Source organism: Struthio camelus, chromosome 3 (assembly GCF_040807025.1).
Source record: "Struthio camelus isolate bStrCam1 chromosome 3, bStrCam1.hap1, whole genome shotgun sequence".
Lineage (NCBI taxonomy): Eukaryota > Metazoa > Chordata > Aves > Struthioniformes > Struthionidae > Struthio > Struthio camelus.
This window is the reverse complement of record NC_090944.1, coordinates 122,618,196-122,637,403: the sequence shown is the minus strand read 5'-3', so window position 1 is coordinate 122,637,403 and position 19,208 is coordinate 122,618,196. Positions and strand designations below refer to the sequence as shown.

The 19,208-nt window shown below is 40.6% G+C and overlaps 1 protein-coding gene across 4 annotated transcripts in view; it reads right to left on the bottom strand.

The window, feature by feature from the left end:
• Positions 1 to 19,208, bottom strand: part of FSHR (follicle stimulating hormone receptor) — a 92,776-nt gene that overhangs the window by 35,385 nt on the left and 38,183 nt on the right. The window lies entirely within an intron of this gene.

The window sequence follows — 19,208 nt, the reverse complement described above, 5'->3', positions numbered from 1 at the left end:
TAAAAGGGGAAAGAGAATTCAGTAAAAACGTTTTACAAAAAGGATAACTGTTCGTTTTATATTTTCTTCAAAATGAGCTGAAGACTTTAAGATGTAACAAGGTCACACTATAAAGGAACAACCTCTCATTTGCTACTAATATAGCAAGATGTAACCGATATTATTTATTATTTGCAAGCAATCAATTGTGGTGTACTGTTTCATCAGCAGCCCACGATGATCTAAGATGGTGGTGCTTTTGCAATGGATAATCCCAACTCCCTTTCACTGCCAGCCACGCACTCCCACCGTTTTGCTTACTTTTTTATGCTGGGAGCATAACTACAGGCAATACTGATGGATGCTCGCAATGTCTGTGACAGAGCCCAGCGTGCAGCAAAGGAAATAGTCCTCTTCATAATATCTGCTCTCGAAGTGCGATCCATAAAATCAAGATACATTGAAATGGTCATTTAAACATTTCTATTAGCAAGGAATTTATAGTTCATGACAGTTCCTTTGTAGTCCTCTAAGGAAAGTCCCTTAGATTAATCAAAGTCTTACAGCAAAAGCAAGACTACATTAAACTCACAGACTAATGGTCTTAAAGCCAAGTGATCTCACATTTCAAGTTAATGAAAGAATAAAAGACTGGACATTTATATGTCTTTTCTGACAAAAATTACTTTCAGGATCAGAGTGGGGCACACAGAAAGGGACAGGATATTCTTTTCCCTTCTTTTAGGAAATGTGGCTTTTTCCCCTTTCTGCCACTTAAAACAAAGTTGCATATATATTTATATATTTAACAAAGATTGTGGAGCTGAAACCTCTGCCAAAAGGAAAACAAAGCACAGTCACGGCAGCATGACAGCTTAGAGGCAGATCACAGAATCAGTCCTTTACATGGTGCTAAATGACATAGACTCACAAGCATGAAGACCTTAAAGGATCAAAATCAGAAAACTGAATGACATTGCGTAACTGTTGCCTAACTGATAGAGTTCAGCTGTACTGCGGTTGCTGTAGGATATATGGATTATTGCATTTAATCGCCTCAGGTAGATGGCCAGAGGGGACTGCCCTGGTGCCCCTAATGGCATGCAGGTTCCTGGGGTGCTTGTTTGGGGTGCCCCCTCACACAGACCCGGCACATGGCGTGAAGGGGGAATTTCCCCCCTTGCTAGAGCCACACTGCCTTCCTCTGTAGCGTTGGCTGTGATCCACTCCCTGTAAACATCTGGGAGTCTTCCTCACCACATTCCCTAGCAGAATACACCACGGGTCTTTCCACCTTACTTCCTGTCATCCATCCCAGCTGTGACTTGTGGCCTTTTACCCTTGGCACTGGAGAGGTCGTTTGCTGTGGCAGGGATAGATAGTCTATGGATTCCTTCCAAACAAACATTTTTCGCTCTATGGTCACCTGCAGTTACCGTGATGCTGCAGGTACCAGTTACCACAGCTTAGCGCAGGTGGTCTCAGTGGGCCCTCTATACTGCAACCAAGCCGTTTTAGCTTTGCGTTGACTCAAGAGAAAGGAAAAATATCAGACCTACTTTGCTTTTTCACTTTCTTTAAATATACGTACTCTTCAGAGCATTTCTGCAGTTCTATCAGACAATTTGCCAAGTCAGTTTTACCTGGAGCTTTGACTGATACCAAAATTTAAGTCACAACTAAGAAAACAGCAGCAGCAGGGCATCACACACACAGTCCTGCTCAGGATTCGCTGGGTGAGCAGCCACCGGAACAACCCGTGACGTGCGTGAACCAAAACCTGCCTGCCCCCAGCACTAGCCAGCCTCCATGTCAGTGGGACAGACCGAGAAACCCTTACTTCTAACGCTCTGATCAGAAGCAGGCCAATCTGGAACCTCCTTCTGAAAAACCTCCCTCTAAAGTGACAGCAAAATGCTAGTACGTTGATTTAAACAGGTTACAAAGAAAAGCTATTTTTCTTAAAACTCTTAGAGATTTTTCACCTTTTTAAAATAGATGCTTGATGCTTTCTCCTGCCATTTTCTTTGTGAACATGAAAAACTTGTCTCCCTGCCGTGATTTATTGAACATGAGGGAGTTGCTGGCTAATATATCTTAGCAGTTACTGACATTTCAAAGATGAATTCAAACACTAACTCTTCTCATCATCTCTGTACTTTTCTGAAGATGGACACACACGTGGTACCGACGTGACTAAATAAGTTGGATACCCCTTTAACCAACTGGGTATTAATAGTGCTTTCACACTTGGAGCAAAAGAGCGCATACATAAGGCTTTGCTGGAAATTATCTGGTGGCACCAATACTTTGTCTTCCTGCCTTCTCCAAAGGGTGTGACACCACATTCTAAAGTAAATCAATTCAGGCATTGGAAAAATAAAATGCAAATTTCCACATACCACACTGAAGCAAAGGGGATTTTATTTCTATCAGTACTTTAGCACCACGCCAGCAATCCAGATGAAAGTCTGTCGAGAGTTTGGTTGCATCAAATTAATTGTCCATGTAACTGTATTAAATTAAAGTCTCTCTAATCTGAAAAAGCGTGCGATTACTCTGCAAAATTGGAACTGATTATGACCAGATTCAAAAGCAGAAGTCACATCATTATAGGAATTGATTTTATAATCAGTACAGTTTGGTGGGTAGATATACCCTCACACTGTAGTACTGAGCAGATATATTATATTAATTTTAATTTATTGCCAGTAAAGCTGAAAATGTGTGAAGCCTTGTAAGTCATACAAACAACAACCCTCCTACCAGATGAGGTATTCAGAAGAAATGGCAGCTTACCGCAGAAATTGAGGCTCCAAGGCCCAGTGCTAAGAAGTGCATTACTCTCACCTTGCACCATCATTCCTCCACTTAATATCTTAAATGGATAGCTGCAACCTCAAGACCGCCCTATCTTTCTAAAATTAAATTCCCAATCTCCACTTCCTTTTCGACTAAGCAGTTCCAGGTTGCTTTTAACAGACAAATGCTGACCAGACTCTCCTTGCGCTACACTGGGAGCTGCTGTGGCCGTGTGTGCAATTTGGAAAGGTGCAAACTACTAAGACAATAGCTGAGGAGTGGCTATAACAGAAATTCCAGCTGAGCAGTATCTATTCAGGCATCTACGTCTAGGTGATAAAGTAAGGGGCCTCATCTCTTGATGCAGTAAAACCAGAAGGAGGAAGCCACCCTGGATGGCACTCCGGAGGAGACAAATCTGTGAGCCCTTGGTCCTCCCCACCCGCAGTGCCGGTAGCCCAGAGAAATGAGCCTTGTAACTCAGGGTCCTTGAACCACTGGGGCAGACATACCCTGCTGTTCCCTATACTCAAGCTGGATGAGAAGTAAACTGGTTTGGAGAAGGTGTCGAAATCATTAAGTTTTACCACTGACTATGAAAACTGTTAGGAAGGGCAGAAGTATGTGATTTCTCTAAAATAAAAGCACCCCCTCCTACACACCAGCAACGAGACCTCTTTCTCAAACATGACAGGTGTCGGAGGATTTTGAGACTAAGCTGACAGACTGATAGACAAAGATGGTTGTTCAGCTGAGAAAGAGACTTCCTCGTTCAGAGATGCTGACACAAGCTGTATGCCCACCTAGTAACTCCTTCCACAGAACTGGGCTAGAAGCACTTATTGCCACTTATCTTTCATTACTTTTCTCTTGGCTACGATAGTCTGCTAATGATGAATAGTTTTATGAAGAATGACCTGGGCAGATGAAGGAATTGCATTTGGGATAATCACTCAAGAGGGCAGCTGAATGAGCAAACTGGAACCCTAACTTCACAACAGACTGATTATTGTACGACCTGAATACTTCTCCCAAGGCAAAATGCAGTTCAAATTAATTTCTGGAGAAAAATCAATAGGCAGACTATCCAATCTTGGAATTGGAGAAGGTTTGGTTTCCAAGACTCAAAGTCTAGTGACAGCCCTTTAACATAGACCACCTTGAAGCAGATGTTCTCAGGCACTTTCACAGATAGTTTTGAAATACTTGAGCAAGGTGCACATGCACAGGAAATGCCTCTGGAGGACAGCCCGTTAACTAACTTCAACGCATCACAGAAACAGGAGAGTTCAGAATAGCAAGTGCCCCAGATATGCCCAATGAAACTTTTTAAGCTAAGAAGGAAAATTGTGAAAAAAACCCTTTTACTCCTCAGTTCTGGCATTAAAAACGTTCTCAGGCTTATGAGTGGACTCTGGATATTCATCAGAGCAAATCATGCAGTATGCTACTCCCACTTCAGTGCAAATAAATCTCCATGGGAGGTGTTAGCTTTTATTCAATCTATCTCAGGCACTAATATGTTCTTTTCTTCGTTTACTGTAAAATTAAATAAATAACTGCTTAGAAGTACAGCAAGGATTTGTTTGGCATGATTTCATGAACCTTGAGAAAAACATTAGCATCATATAACATTAAACAGAAATGCAAACACAGACATTATCTTTCAGCTGCCAACACCATCCACTACATCTTTCAAACGTCTTCTGAAGGGATGGAAGGGATTCAGGCTTCTCTTAGTCAATGCTACACTCTCCTTGTGAAATACCTTTTTCCAGTACAGATTCCCTCCTGTCTTTTTTCCTGTTTACATTCACTCTTTCCTCCCATGAAAACTACCTATTATTCTTCTGTTCTATGTCCAGTTGTAGCTTTGACCCTACAAACTCTTATCCATGAGCTTTACCTCAAGGCTCAGCTGATATCCTATTGCATACGTATTTGCGTAATTGGAGTCCTCAGATACCAGACACCTGGAAAAGGGATCTTCTTTTATGCCTCTAAATTATATCCAAACCTGTATCTTGTAACAGAATGACAGAGAACAGCAGAAGCACCAGCAAGAAAAGAAGCTGCAGTGTTAAAAGCTTTATGAAACAACTATGCAATATGGGTGATTTATTTGACTACTGTACTGTGTCTTCAGAAGCAGAACAAATTACCATTAAACCCAAATCTGCAGGTTCTGTGGTGGAGCATGCCAGAGATGGCATACTATACAAAAGCAGGAATTACTCGCAATCCCAAATCCTTCTGCCAAGTTGCTAATGGCAGTGAAGAGGAGCCTGATTCAATACATCTAGAGTCTTATTTGATAAACAACTAAACTGGTCTCTGCTATGAAACCTTAGAAAAAATCACGTGCATCCACCTGAGTCCCCCTGACACAAATAACCTCCTTTACTTGCAAGTACAGCAAGACTGCACACAGATAAACAAGTATTTTCTAGGGGGAAGGGAATATGTCATAAAACTTGGGCAAAACCCCAATATATTAACACATTTTTATATTTGTGTGCATACGCGCACTATATCCTAGCAAGAGCAATAAAAGATAACAGACCCTTGGCCACATGACAGCGCTTACTCTCTAATTATCAAGGAGGAGTAGACCTTCTGCATGTCTAAACACATTTACAAGGAAGTTGCTCCTGTACTCCATGAAGGGTCTCTGCTACAACTACAAACGTAACTCAGGCTTGTAGAAGCACTAGACAAACAAGGGCATCCTGCTGCCAGTTCAGCACCACTGCTATCGTGTGCTGCAAGAAAGTCCTCAGACTGGACTCAGCTCACTGGTACGGGGCCTTTAGTACAGATTCCCACAGAAAAGTCTCCAGTGGAATGAGGCGAAACCCTTGAGAACCCATCAGCAATTTCTGGATGCTTGGGAATGATCTGTTTCTCCCAGGCAAGGGCATTCTGGTCTCCCTGGGTGTACCTCTCCACTACGCTATGCTTGATCATCTCTAACTGAGGACATGAAAAGAAGTTTTAGTCAGAGACAATGCAGAACCTTGAGAGCGCGTTTTCATTTTCAGATTTGAAGGAATGTTTTGTGTTTAATGTTTGATTTAACATCTAACCAAAATCTAGAAGTTAACTGACACATTGTTTCTTTCATCAGACTAATAGCAAAATATGTTTTTTGAGTGTAAGTGGCTTGTTTTTACAGGAAAATGATGAACAAATATAACCCCCGTTATAGAACATTATCAGATCTCCCTCTGAAAGATCCTCTGTCTCAAAGTAATGCAAATCCTTAAGGCCCCATGGACAGGAGTGCATTTTTCTTAAGTCAAGAAATGTAAACGGAGAGCAATCAGCAGTAACAACACACTTCATTTTTCTACACAGAATAAGCTGATTGACAGGCAAGCTAATATGGTTCCATTATATTCTTTTTATTAGTTTCATGATTGCTCTGCAGGCTGGCTCTGGGTAAGAGACATGGTAGGGAAGAGATTCTCCCCAGGGCAATCCCTAATGCCCCATCCCCAGCTGGGAGCTTTGGTGAGGACTGATTAGGCAGCAGGTGAGTACAAAGGCTTTTAGCTTATGGCTCCCCTGGGGGCTAAATTGCTGGTAATGTGAAGCAGGAACTCCAGAAAGGCAGGCTCAGGACTTGCTTCCATAGTAGTATCTGTTCAACTTGAGGATCAGGCAAAGCCCAGAAACAAATGTGTTTTTGCTTTTGAAGTGGCACACGCTTCTTAATTTTATATCTTACCTTCAGTTAAAGGAAGGCAACTCTACATGCCTGCAAACAGCAAAAGGGAGAATCCTGCATTTTTTATGAGACATATTAAAAGAGATTCATGCTAAGACTGGCTGCATTTTCACTCACCTTTTTCCTTATGTGCTGCTGAAGTCAATTTACCGACATTCATACAGTGGAGATAGGGAGGTGCAGAGAAACTCACATTCATTTGAATACTGCTTGAACTCAGTACAGTCCTGTCTCTCATCCAGTCCTGTGATTCTGCTAGATAGGTCCAAACTGTCCACAGGGGTAGCAAAATGAGGCACATTCTTATATCCTTATATTATCCTCCTCTTCCTGAAAGACTTGCCGATGGAACCTTGTTAGGAGTGCTACGTTTTGTCTGTGGCATGATTGGTTGGTAAGGGGACAAAGAGGAGAAGGAGGTCTCCTACTAAATAGGGAAAATGCCCTTGATTTTCCTTTGGGTCTCATTTAGTTAAAAAATAAGGTGAAAAGACTTTATTGCATGTGACTGATGAAATCCTCCATCTATCCACAAATGAGGCACAGCATAGCCAAAGCAATCCAATCTTCCCACAGCGCCCCACAATGTAGCTTGGCCACCCGCTGAGATCCTAGCTCTGTTTCAGAGCCATTTCAAAGTCTCACCAAAAAAGGCTGCTGATTAAAGCCAGCTGCAGCAGTTGTATGTTATATGAATCACAATCTCCTAAGGATACAGATTGAGATCACCATCTCATTGTATGCAAGCCACCAACCTACCCATTTGAAAATAAAGCCTTAATCACACGTATGCGGACTGGATATGAACAAGTGACCTAGAAATGTTGGGGTTCCAAGTCCTGTTACCCTCTGCTTGAGTCATTCTTCCATCATATGAAGCTTCTTGTGACATATTTTGTGTGGGTTGGTGTGGGGGAGGGGACAACAACCAGAAGTCTATTTTGTCCTTTAGTCCTAAAATTATGCATAGCTCAGAGAACAGACAAATAAAAGAACAGAATGACTGTGAAAGAGGAAAATGTGGCAGCAAGGGAAAAACTTTTGTTGCATATTATCTCTTCATTTGAATTTCAGAATTAAATCTGAATGAATAATATTTTTTAATTTGTTTAACTATGTTAATAGTCAGCATGCACAAGCGGCTTTAGCAGTATTTTCCCTTTATATGTACAACTCAAGAATTACCATAGCAACTCGCTTCCTAATCAGCCTTCAGTTACTAACAATCAATACAATTAGACAAGGTCAGTGCTAGAGTAAGCTCTACAGATTTTTAGAATAGGCTATTGAGAGTCAATAATGACAAGAACAAGAGTAGCCTCCTGGACAATCTTCCCCAAAGGATGGTTGCTATTCTGTTACTACTTGCTGTCTTGTGAACTAAGGAAGTTGTGGCAAATGATAACTTTGCCGCTTACCTGACTGCAGAAAGCTTTTAACCTGCCAATAAACTCACAAAATATGGAGATTAGAAGTGTGTTTAGATTTGCATTTAAAAAGACATCTTGCTCTCATGTTGCTGGGACTGACTCTGACTTGATGCCATCATAAAACAAAATAACTATGGCCTAGATTTTTATCAATGTATTTATATCTGAAATCAATTCCTCCATATGAGGAAAGACCCTTAAACTTCCAATAAGGTAGGACTGCCAGTCCACAGGGAATATGCTTCATGGGACTTAAATCTGTGCAGTGCTCTGCTGTGTTGCCGTTTGGAAGCCCTCCCTTCAGTGACCTGAGCAATTGCCCATCACTCACAACTTCCCTCTCATTTTTACAGGGTGTTTCAATCATTAACATATTCTCTCTTATCCTGAAAGCACAGTGCCTGGCAACACAGTAGGATGAAAACATAATGTGCTATTCAGAGGTACTCTGAGTCCTAGGAGCACAAAACAGGCTTCTTGATACTGACAGATGAAGGTTCATGAAAAGCCACTTTGCTTGTTAGCATGTTTAAGCCTGCTACCAAGAAACACAAGGGAAAATAAGCTTATTTTTAAATAAAGTGTGTGTCATCAACGATGCCTAGGCACGGGGCTGTCGCCTTGTGTACTTGCCTCAGTGTAAAAATCCGCTGCTGCCCAGCTCGCTCCTCTCTTCTTCTGCCAGAGGTTACCTCTGCACTGAGGCTGTGCCTTCAGCCTCAGCTCATCCCCGCTCGCAGCAGCGAGTCTCCACAGTGGGTCGGCTGCAGGGTAACAGGAGCTAAGACGCTGCTGAAGCAGCGATGTCCCCCTACCACAACTACCTTCCCAGAAAGAAGTGGAGAGCTAGCGTGTATGCGCCCTGCTCAGTCACAGCAGCTCTGCTCAGCACTGAATGGGACAGGGCTGTCACAAAAGAAGGTGGATATGGGTACACGTAACAAATACACAGCAAAAACGTAGTGACAAGAAAGTCTGGAGGGTCTCTATGATGGCACTTCAAGTTGCGAGCTTTGAGGTACTATGTCTTGACCTTCCTCAGCAGAGAATACCTGAAAGAGCAAAGGTTTCTAAGCCCCTCAAGGGCAGTTTTTAGTAGAAAATAAACTAGGACAATTAACTTCAAAACAGAAAAAACCCAAAGGAAATTGGTTAGACAGAAGAGAACCAGAAAGAGTTTACACAGTCCTCTCTCATTACATGCAGTACCTTTGCAGAAGGTTTGGAGTTACTCAGTGACTTATTTTGAGTGGCAGTAAGCTCTGCCCAGACCTCCTAGAAACCCTTTCCATCACCTTCAGGGTCTGCTCCCTGCTCCTCAACACAGATTTTTCCATCTCTGGCCTGGGAACCTCCTGCCAAGAGCAGTACCTCAAAGCTTCTCCTCTCCAAACAGGCTCAGTAGCCCACAGAGGGAATGCACAACCCCTTTCCTCCAGGAAGCTCTGCCTCTGCCAGGTTTCCTAAGGAGCATCATCTAATTGCGAACAAAAGTAATAAATAATCAAATCCTTTCCACCGTATCTGTGCTTGCCCCTTCTCACAGCACAGATGGGAAAAGTCAGTCTTAAAATCAAACACTAGAAGTCTTAAAAACATGGAAAATAAAGCTGAAGACATACCATAAATCTCTTTCAAAACAGAAGATTGACAAAATCCCACAAGCAAGGTGAAGTAAACGTTGCTTCCAAACAGCATAGATGATCTTATTTCACTCCACAGGTTGAGTTCTGCATTCTGCTTTGTTTTAGTGGAGAAACTTCACAACACAAAGGCAGCACAGAGAGATCATTCAAGGGCTTTGTGCTGAACATCACTGCTGGACACCTATTATCGATTAGTTATTGCAGGCTTCTCTCCTCCTGAGAGGAGAAAACGCCTCGAGAGACAGACAAAATACATTCTCCATCTAGACGCGTTAGTCTATGACTGTTCAATAAAAGTTCTCGAGAACGTCCTCCTTCAGCAGTTGGCAGCAGCAACTATCAGAGGGGAGGCTCTGAACGAGGACCGCTGCCAGTCTATCGCAGTCTCCAACTCCTAATCCACTGCTGACTGCATTCAGCGATGCATTCAAATGCACAGACACCAATAGTTCTTCAATATTCTGCATTTCTCTTGCAATCTTTTGTAATTTCTATCTGCCGTGCTGGCTCCCATAAACATTCAAAATATTTTGTGGCTGAGTATTTTCCTTCCATTGTAAATCCTAGCAATTTAAACGTCTTCCAGTCAACTAGACTACAATATATATATGTGCAGGCATATACGTATTCCTATTCTACCACGTGGTAAGTAGTTTACTCATGAAAGTATACCCCTCTTTATTATTTCTTATTTTTAAAGATTCATGCACGTACCTGGAGCTCTTCATATAAAAACATGTTCCTGCCCTAGAAATCAAAACAAATATTCACATGTTTTGTGAGCACATTGCTCTTGGCTTGGTCAGAATGCAAGCAATAGGCACAATGAATCTCTGGATTTACACCTGGGATTTGAATTGGGGCTAGCAGACTCTTTTGTAGAAAAATCAGAATGCCGCTCACTAATAACGATGAAATTCTCAACTACCTCGCCACTGAGCAAAACAGCCATCAAACTAAGGATTAAATCCACATCAATCATTTGGCATAATAGAAATAAAGGCAAAGCAATATCATGTTGTCAGAGAATCAACATCTCCTGCTTAGAAAATAAATGTCTTGACTTCATCTCGACATTTGTTTTGTATAAATGCTGAGGTTTGTATCAGCATTTGTGTAACAGTGGGAAACAATCCTTTATTGCAACATGCCGGTTCTGCTAACATTATTCTAAAATAAACAGAAAGCTAGATAAAATTAGTACGGAAAAGTGTTTCTGAAATCCTACTGAAATTGAACTTCCATTTCCAGTCCAGTACTAACCTTTTTCTTACTAACAAACAATATGCAAGAAAATCCCTTTTAGAGCAAATCAGACAAATTGCAAGTAGGTCATATCTCTTGCACTCATCCACTATTACATTAGAAACACATACACATGCGAGTAATAGAAAAAAATCTGTAATAGCTGCTTTCTAGTGAAAAAAATTATTTCCTGAAAAATACATATATTTTTGATAACAGCAGGTTTTAAAGCAAACACAGAAACTGGATATGTCTTGTAGAACATGGCACTACTATACCTCTTGGTATATGCCACCAGCCAGATTCCCACAGACTCTCGCCAGCGCAAGATCATAGTGCCCTAGGAGCTATGGACCCCTCCGAAAGCAAGAGCGTCAGCCAGAGGAGACAGAGGTGTTAGGTGTTTGAATTGAACAGCTAATTCAAGTGCAAAAGCTGTAATTCTGAATGCAAATATTTGAGTTTTCTCAGAATTGTTTTTACTCAATTTTTCTCAAGAATATAAATTTCTTTTGGTAGGAAAAGACCATTTTACAGCAACCCCCTAACAACCCTTTTTATAAAGCTTGTTGACTTTAATGTTGCTTATCTTTATTAACTTTGTATTTACAATTCTCTTTGCTTTCAAGTTAATATATTTTATCTTGAATGCTTTCCAGAATTGTTGGAGTTGTATTTGATTAACGTACAAGAGACAAGTGGTTTTAATTCAAAATAATTTAGGCATATTAAAATTGAATATACTTATTTTAACTAGAAAAAGGTAATTGTTTCGCTCAGAGCAATGTTCTAAATATCGCATGAGAAGAACCACCTTTTACCACGTATAAGCTGTGAACGACATTCAAAAACGTAAAATGTAGTTAGAACCGGTAATTCTGAATTCTCCGAAAAAAACCCACAAATCCTCGAGATGAATCTCAGAAATTGGGCCAGTAAGCAGACAAATCAGCACCTTCGGGATGCACATAGTATGCTAGGCAAGAAAAAACCCCGAAGACTGCAATATTGATTCTGAGTCACAGGGTAACTAGCAATTGTGGGACTCTTTGCTCAAAGTTCAGCTGCTGCACTCCTCTGAGGCAAGGACCTAGAGTGAGACTCTCTTGCAAAACTGAATGATTTGGAGGAAGCAAATACATCCATATGAACAACCACATCATGCCAGTCCTAAGTTCCATCTACCCCAACACCTTGAGAGTCTAGTGGTGGTAGAGGAGGCCCAGAAAACAGTGGAAGAGCAGGGCAAGCTGGTTGAGAGAGTTTCCCTGAATTCTCAACCATCGCTTTTGGTGATTTGCAGCTTAAATGAGGGTCTTTGTATTTAGTAAGTAAGTAGCTAAGATGAATTTTTCTTCCCAAAATTTTACCATGGAGACTTTTAGCATCAGCATTCTCAGAGCAGAGCTCCACAGCTGAACCATATACGTGTGAAGAAGTATCTCTTTCGGTTTTTTTGGTTTGTCACTTACTAGTTTTTTTTGGAGCTCCTGTCCTCCAGTTCTAGTATTAGAAAGGGCAGCAAATAACCCTTCCCTGTTCACCTTCCTCACGCTAATGTTGAGTGTACAGACCACTCCAATACCCCTGGCAAATGTCTTTCCCTCCAGGCTGAGGAGTCCCAATCTAGTCAATCACTTCTCAGATGGAGAGTGTTCAAGAAACTTGTCGGCCCTGTTGCTCTTCTTTGGGCATTTTCAACTCTCCCATAATCATTCAAGCTGGGGAGATCCCACCATGAATTTAAATACAGTATTTTCTGTTTTGTTCTCATCCTTTGCCTAGTAACTCCTAACATTTCATTTGTAGGGTTTTTTGGCTACTCATGCGAGATTTCTTTTAGAACTGGAGGGTTATAACCCTCAAATCTCTTGAATGAACAAAGCTGATCCAGAGACCATATTTAGACATGAAAAAGAGCAATTCTTTTTCTCCATGCATGTTAACTCATCTGCATTTAGCCGACACTGAATTTTATCCGATTTGTTTATGTAGAGAAAGATATAAGAACATTGGATTTAAGTTTTCTCCTAAAAAAGGGTAGGCTCTTATATATGCATTTTCCCATGTTTCTTCTTCATGAATTCAAATAATCTCAATAGTATGTCACACTGGGGAGAGGCATTAGAGCGTTCATACAAGCAAGTAAATTTCCCTTTTTCACTTTATCTGTCTCTGTGCCTAGGCAGTTGTGAAGCAGGGACAGAAATGACATCCAGGATGACTCTTTCATTGAATACCTCAGTTTCTAATGCCGGATTTACACTAAAACAGTTAACAAATGAAAATTCTGCTAACAATTCATTACCACAAAACTAATTCTTGCTAGATAAAAGAAAGTAAAGACAAAAATACATTTCCATTTTTTTCCTTTCCAAATCTATTCCATCAAAGAAAGCAAGCATCAAGATACAAAACCACAGAGAAAGAATTATGGAATACTTCTCTTTTTGCATTTTAACATGTTTCAATTAAAATATGCAAATAGTGGCATGATTTTCTGTGACTTTTTAAGTGGGAAAGTTAAAAAATGTTGATATGGGCACTATGAACTGATTTTTATATTCCCTAGTTCCTTCTTTTAAAGGTTATTATTTTATCTGTGATTTTGTTCTGCTAAAGCATTAGCAAAGATTGAGATCAGAGTAAGCATTTACTGACATATTAAAATGCTGTAGTTAAATTCGCTGGTCTTTGACCTAGCAATAACTTATTAACATGGATGATAAGTCTGCTTCACTTTTTTGTAATTCTGCAAGGAATAACAACAATAACAACGGATGCAAGATCTCTTCCACAGATAAGCTTTAGCAGAATACCAGGTGCTGATGCAGCAAAACATTTACAGATTATGATGAAAAAAATAGTCCTGGTTCATTCCTTGTTATATTTAGAACACAAGACATAGCTTCTACTTTCAGGAAATGAAATAAATTATGAACATACCATACATATTCCTTATATATATTCATACCAAAGACTTAAATTTGCTATCCAAGGAATGATATTTGCAGAGGCTGGAAAACAGTCATTTTAAGTAATGGCTTTCATTCTTAAGGAAAATATGTCTAACCCACCCATAGCCGTACTGCGACAAGCAACCAAATGCACTGCTTTGCCCAGTCTCTCTACCGACGGTGCGTTACAGGACCCTGGGAGAAGCTTGCATAGTTGTTCGCCCATCACATCCTATCTGCGGGAACCCATTTCAAAGGGGTGAACGTAGAAATGGGCAAATGAAGACTGACACACTGGATGCTGTCAGGCTATGACACACATACAGTACATGAAGCACCACATACGCTTTCTTACTTGATTTTGCTGCTGAACCAGTGGCCAGAAGGGTAAGCAACCCCTCCGTATTAGAAAAGAGAGGGTCCAGAATCACTGACTGCTGTCAGCTGCGATGGGGGTACTGGAGACTTGCACTCCTGCCAGCAGGAGCCAGAGCAGTTCCTGCAACCGCCCGCTGCTCTGCTCGATCACCGCGCGGCGGCTGGCAGCCTGCACTCGCTGCTGGCCACGCAGCGTCACACCAGGGAGACGGAGCGGTAAGGTCTGTATGATAACAACGGCCACGTTAAAACATTTATTCTTTGGAACGTCAGCCTGAACTTTGAAATTTCTCTGCTTCTGCTGGTTATTGGCCTTAATGTTTTTGAACTGTAGCCCTCTGTTCCCTGAGAGAAAATGCATATTTAGATTCATTTAAATGCATTAAGTAGCATGCTTCTTTTCATGCCCTGCCCTTAAGACGCTGAATGTTGCACATAACTTCCAATAATGTAAATTACAATATAATATCCATGGAGTTACACCTTGAGAGTATACCCTGGAGTATTTATTACCAAGGCATAATCCTTACCAGATTCAGTATATGTTTTGGTGCACAGAATGCAGTGTCCCTCTTCCACCTTAGAGAGGCAAATAAATATTTCTGTAAACACAAACTATTTAACTGATGTATCACAGCAACTACTGCAAATCCATATTTTGCTTCTTGCAAAAAAGATAGATTTATCCAAAGGGCATAACAAAAGATGGAAAAGAACTGCTGTCCAGAACCGGCTTCCAAATATCTCAGTTACACTGAATTCTAATCATGTTCTCAAAGTAATTTTAATGATCTTTTTTAACCACAGCCTCTCAGATACTGAATCATGCGATGCAGCACATGGTGCACTGCAATAAAAATCAGAGAAACTCCAGCATGCTGCTCAGCTTTCTTAGGAGCAGAAGACATGGATTGCTCATTCTTAGGTGACCATGCAGTTTCCGGTCCCCCTCCTTCCCTTCCCCTCCGTTTAGGTTGCATGCTAGCAAGCATTACAGAATCACATGCTGGGTCTGAGTGAAGCCAGGGTCAGGAGCACAGGAGAAGGGAGACATCTCTCAGCATTTGCTAGGCCAGGCAGCTTTGATGGCTACTGCTGAAGTAGTGGTAGTGCTGAAGTCTGGATTGAAAGTCCACCAATTTTTCCAGGCTGTAAAAACTTGCTAAATACAGACACTTTTCACTATGCCAGATTCCAGTCCTGATGAGACTTTTACACCCAAGGCAAGAATCTTGCTCCTTCCCCTGCTCTCAGGAAGAGAGTTATGCCTTGATTTGTGCCTACAAACTACTCTTCTGAGGGATCAATCCCCACTGTCCTCAAGTACTTCACTTCAGGTGAAACAAAATATTAAAGATAACCGAGTTTCATCTATGGAAAGTGTGACCTGACTTTAAGCCTACAGGGACAAACAGAAGAGATTTTTAGCATCATGCATAAGGTTAGTTGTCATATACGACATAACCCGGTGCCCATGCATCCTGGTCACAGCAGACCACCATCTGTTTATATGAGCCATCACTAGGTCAGCAGTCCCAGCAGAAAAAAAAAAAAAAAAAGGTAAAAGTTTGAATGGGCTGACCGTCGAGATAAATATATGATCCAGAGCTATTTTCTCTAATTAAGGGGAAGCTGTACACAGCTGGTGCTTATACTCCTGCTGTATTCCATAGACAGAAGACTTCAGTTTCCAGGACCATCACCTCCGACAGAGTCCCTCAACTCTAGGAGCTTTAACACTTTCCAGGATTTTCAAAGCTCATCAAGGACTGAGGTACAGAAGTTCTGTTGACCACAATATGGTTCATGTTCTTAAAATGTGCCGTTGCCAAAAACTTAAAGAAATCCTGTTCTCCCATTACTCCAGACTATACAACACTGCCAACAAAAGTCGTCTTCTCCTTGATGTCTTATACTTCACAAAGTTCTTCACATACCTGGATGAGCTTCCTTGGGCTGCACCAAGGTTAGACTTGAGAGTGAAAGATATAAAATACTATGTTTCAGAATAAATCTTCCTATGTTTCAGAATAAATCTTTCAAAAGAATAAATAACCGTCTATGGATTTTTAAGGGGGCTGTGCCTCAGGATATAAAACTTATTCAGTTTGCATAGGTAGGGCAATCACATCTCTCCACCCACAGCATCACTGTACAGAGAACCCTGGTTACACAGAATATCTTTCTCCAATGATACAGATCAGGAGCATGATCAAAGTCCTAAGAAGGGCTTATTTTTAGCTCCAAAAGCCATGACAGGTGTATTTCAAAAGGTAACATTAGCCTAGGTGCACCAGGTTCCTCAGACTGCCTCTATCCTCCCCAGTAGTGACTTGGAGCTGCAGTCTCTCTCCACCGATGATAGCTTCCTTGGCTGAAGGCTTTGATACCATCCCTCTTCTCTCTCCTCTCCCCTCCTTCAAGTCAGGATGTAAACTTACAGTTCAGAGGTAGTGTCATGCATTTCTGTCATTTGATTTTTCCAAGGGGGAAATGAGACATTCACCTTTCCTTAGCATCATAATATATCCGTTCATCCCAGCTATGGAGTTTAGTTTTAATCTTTAGTCTTACAGTAGCGAGTGCCAGAATACATGACACTAAATGACTTCTGTTAAATATTATTTTTAATTTCTGTGGTTGCCAAATATATTAACGAGAGTTAATACATCTCAAACTGCACAGGTAGCACAGTTTCTTGGTTACTGTTAATCAGTTTAGCTCCATTAAAGCTAATGGAGCTATGCTGATTTCAGAGCAGATGAAGATCTGCTCTAACAGCAAAGGCAAAAGAGCACTCCTCACAGTTTTGACTGAAAAGAGCTCTTTTCTAATTCTGTCCATTATTTCAGCTACTGAGGTTCAGACCAAATTTCCTATAGACATAGTGCCTGAATCAAGCATTGTTAGATCAACTTTCAGAAATCTACTTCCCTACCTTGTAGAAATATAAGGAAAGTTAGCAAGAAAAAAATCTAGAGACTTCAGTATTGCTTTGGACTTTCTCACCTCTAAATTAAGCCCTTTCAGTGCAGGTTGAAGATGACATGGCAGCTGCGGAGCACGCTGAATTGATTTTGCTAGGTATGTGCTTACATGGTGTTGCCTTTTAATTTAGTAACTGGAAGGTTAATTAGTTCTTGGAGTGTAGCAGGAATGTAGAGGAGATGCCACATTCCAGCTGGCTAAGACTTCTTAGGAACAGACCAAACGTGTATCCAGAATAACTTACGGGCTTCCCTGAACATCCATTTGCTAAATTAACATGAAGCCAGAGCTGCGCAGAAGTTGGAGAGCGGGTAGCAATAAACTGGTGGGGTATTCCTCAGATCTGCTGTTTCTGAAATAGTTTTCTATACAAAAACTCAAATTACACTGTTAGTAAGAGAAATCTCAGATAGTTAGGGCCTGTCAAAACATTTCATAACTTAAAGATTTTATTTAAGAGGGAGAGAGCAGCTTTTTCCTAGGACATGTCTGTAAAAAGTTGTTTCTCTACATGACAGTCTGCAGAATGGACATTTCATGATTTTTCAGGAACAAAATGAATTTAGGCGAGCAAGAAGAAAACGACAAGCTGTAGAAGCTTCAGATAGGCTCTCATTTTCCAGAAAATTTAGGAAAATGACAAAACCATTTCAGCCGAAATTTTATCCTTCCTTCAACATCTGTATTTTGTCCAACTAAAAAATCAGATTAAAATCAAAAGGTTTTAATTTGGTAACTAAAACTGGAGCTTTACAGGGAGGGCAGATCGGGGGCTCCACGCTGACGTTTCCAGGTCATACCGCTTTTTCATAATGAGTCCTGGTCACTAGTGTACATTCTGGAAAGTCTCTGGACAGTCCGAAAAAGGCTTTCGACTCAGAACAGAGAGAGGGGGGGAAAAATAAATGCAGTCTTCCATGGGCACCAAGACAAAGCATCTGACTGGAAATATTAAACATTTTGTGGCAAAATACATTTGTTCAGAGTTCCCAGGTGTTTTAGTTTTTAGGAAAAATAAAAAATGCATGTAGAAAGCAAACACTGAAAAACTTCACTGGATGTTTTTTTCTTTGAAAACCAGAAGTTTTTGGTCTTCGTATTCAAAAGCTTTCCTTTCCTTTGAATGCAAACAGAAAAGAGCTACGATTCTTATGGAGGACCCATCTGCTATTGAATTCATATCCAGCCAGCTCATCCCAAACAGATGATTTCAAAGGTCACCACTACCTGCAACTCATGGGCCTTAAGACCTACCCCATTCTCAGAAGCACAGTTAGAAACGATCTAGAAGCGATAAAGATCATGTACACAGACCTGCTGGATTTTATCAGACACCGATTTTCATTAGTAATATGCTTAGGAAATACTGTCACTCCCTTGATTTTTAGCCTTTTTAGTTCTATGCAAGCATAATATGTACACTACATTAAAGTATCTCATTTGTATACATCAGGCTATCCACATCTTACCACATGGAGGTATCACATTATTAATAGCTGTTTCCTTTCGATGGACTGCAGTTTGCTTTAATCTTCCTTTTTGTGCATGATCTTGCAAGCGAAAAAAGGCTTTCATACAAAGGCTCTGTTTTTATATGCAAATATACCATTTGATTATATACTTTTTTGTCCCTACATTATTACGAATATTTCTGATGCATATTTTATGGATTAGATTTAGGATCCGTGAGCTATTTCAAATTTTATCTGCTTGCCATATCATCTGCAAATACTGCATCTTTGTTGATGTTGATTGGTCTCATTTACATATTTATCACACTTTTATTTTCAAAGATATTTTGCTATAAACTATCTGTCCCCGTTTCTCCTCCATGTACTAATAGAACACGGATATATTTTCACATTGAGCTCATTTCCATGTATAATTTTTTTTTTTGTTAACAATAAATCACCACTTAGAGACATCCCATTCAATGTAATCGTTACACTTCATACATAACTGACATATGGTTTCTGAGTAATTAAAGATAACGTGAACAGTTAACAACACACTTTGTAACTCACTTCACAGTCCAGAGAGCGTAATGATTTTC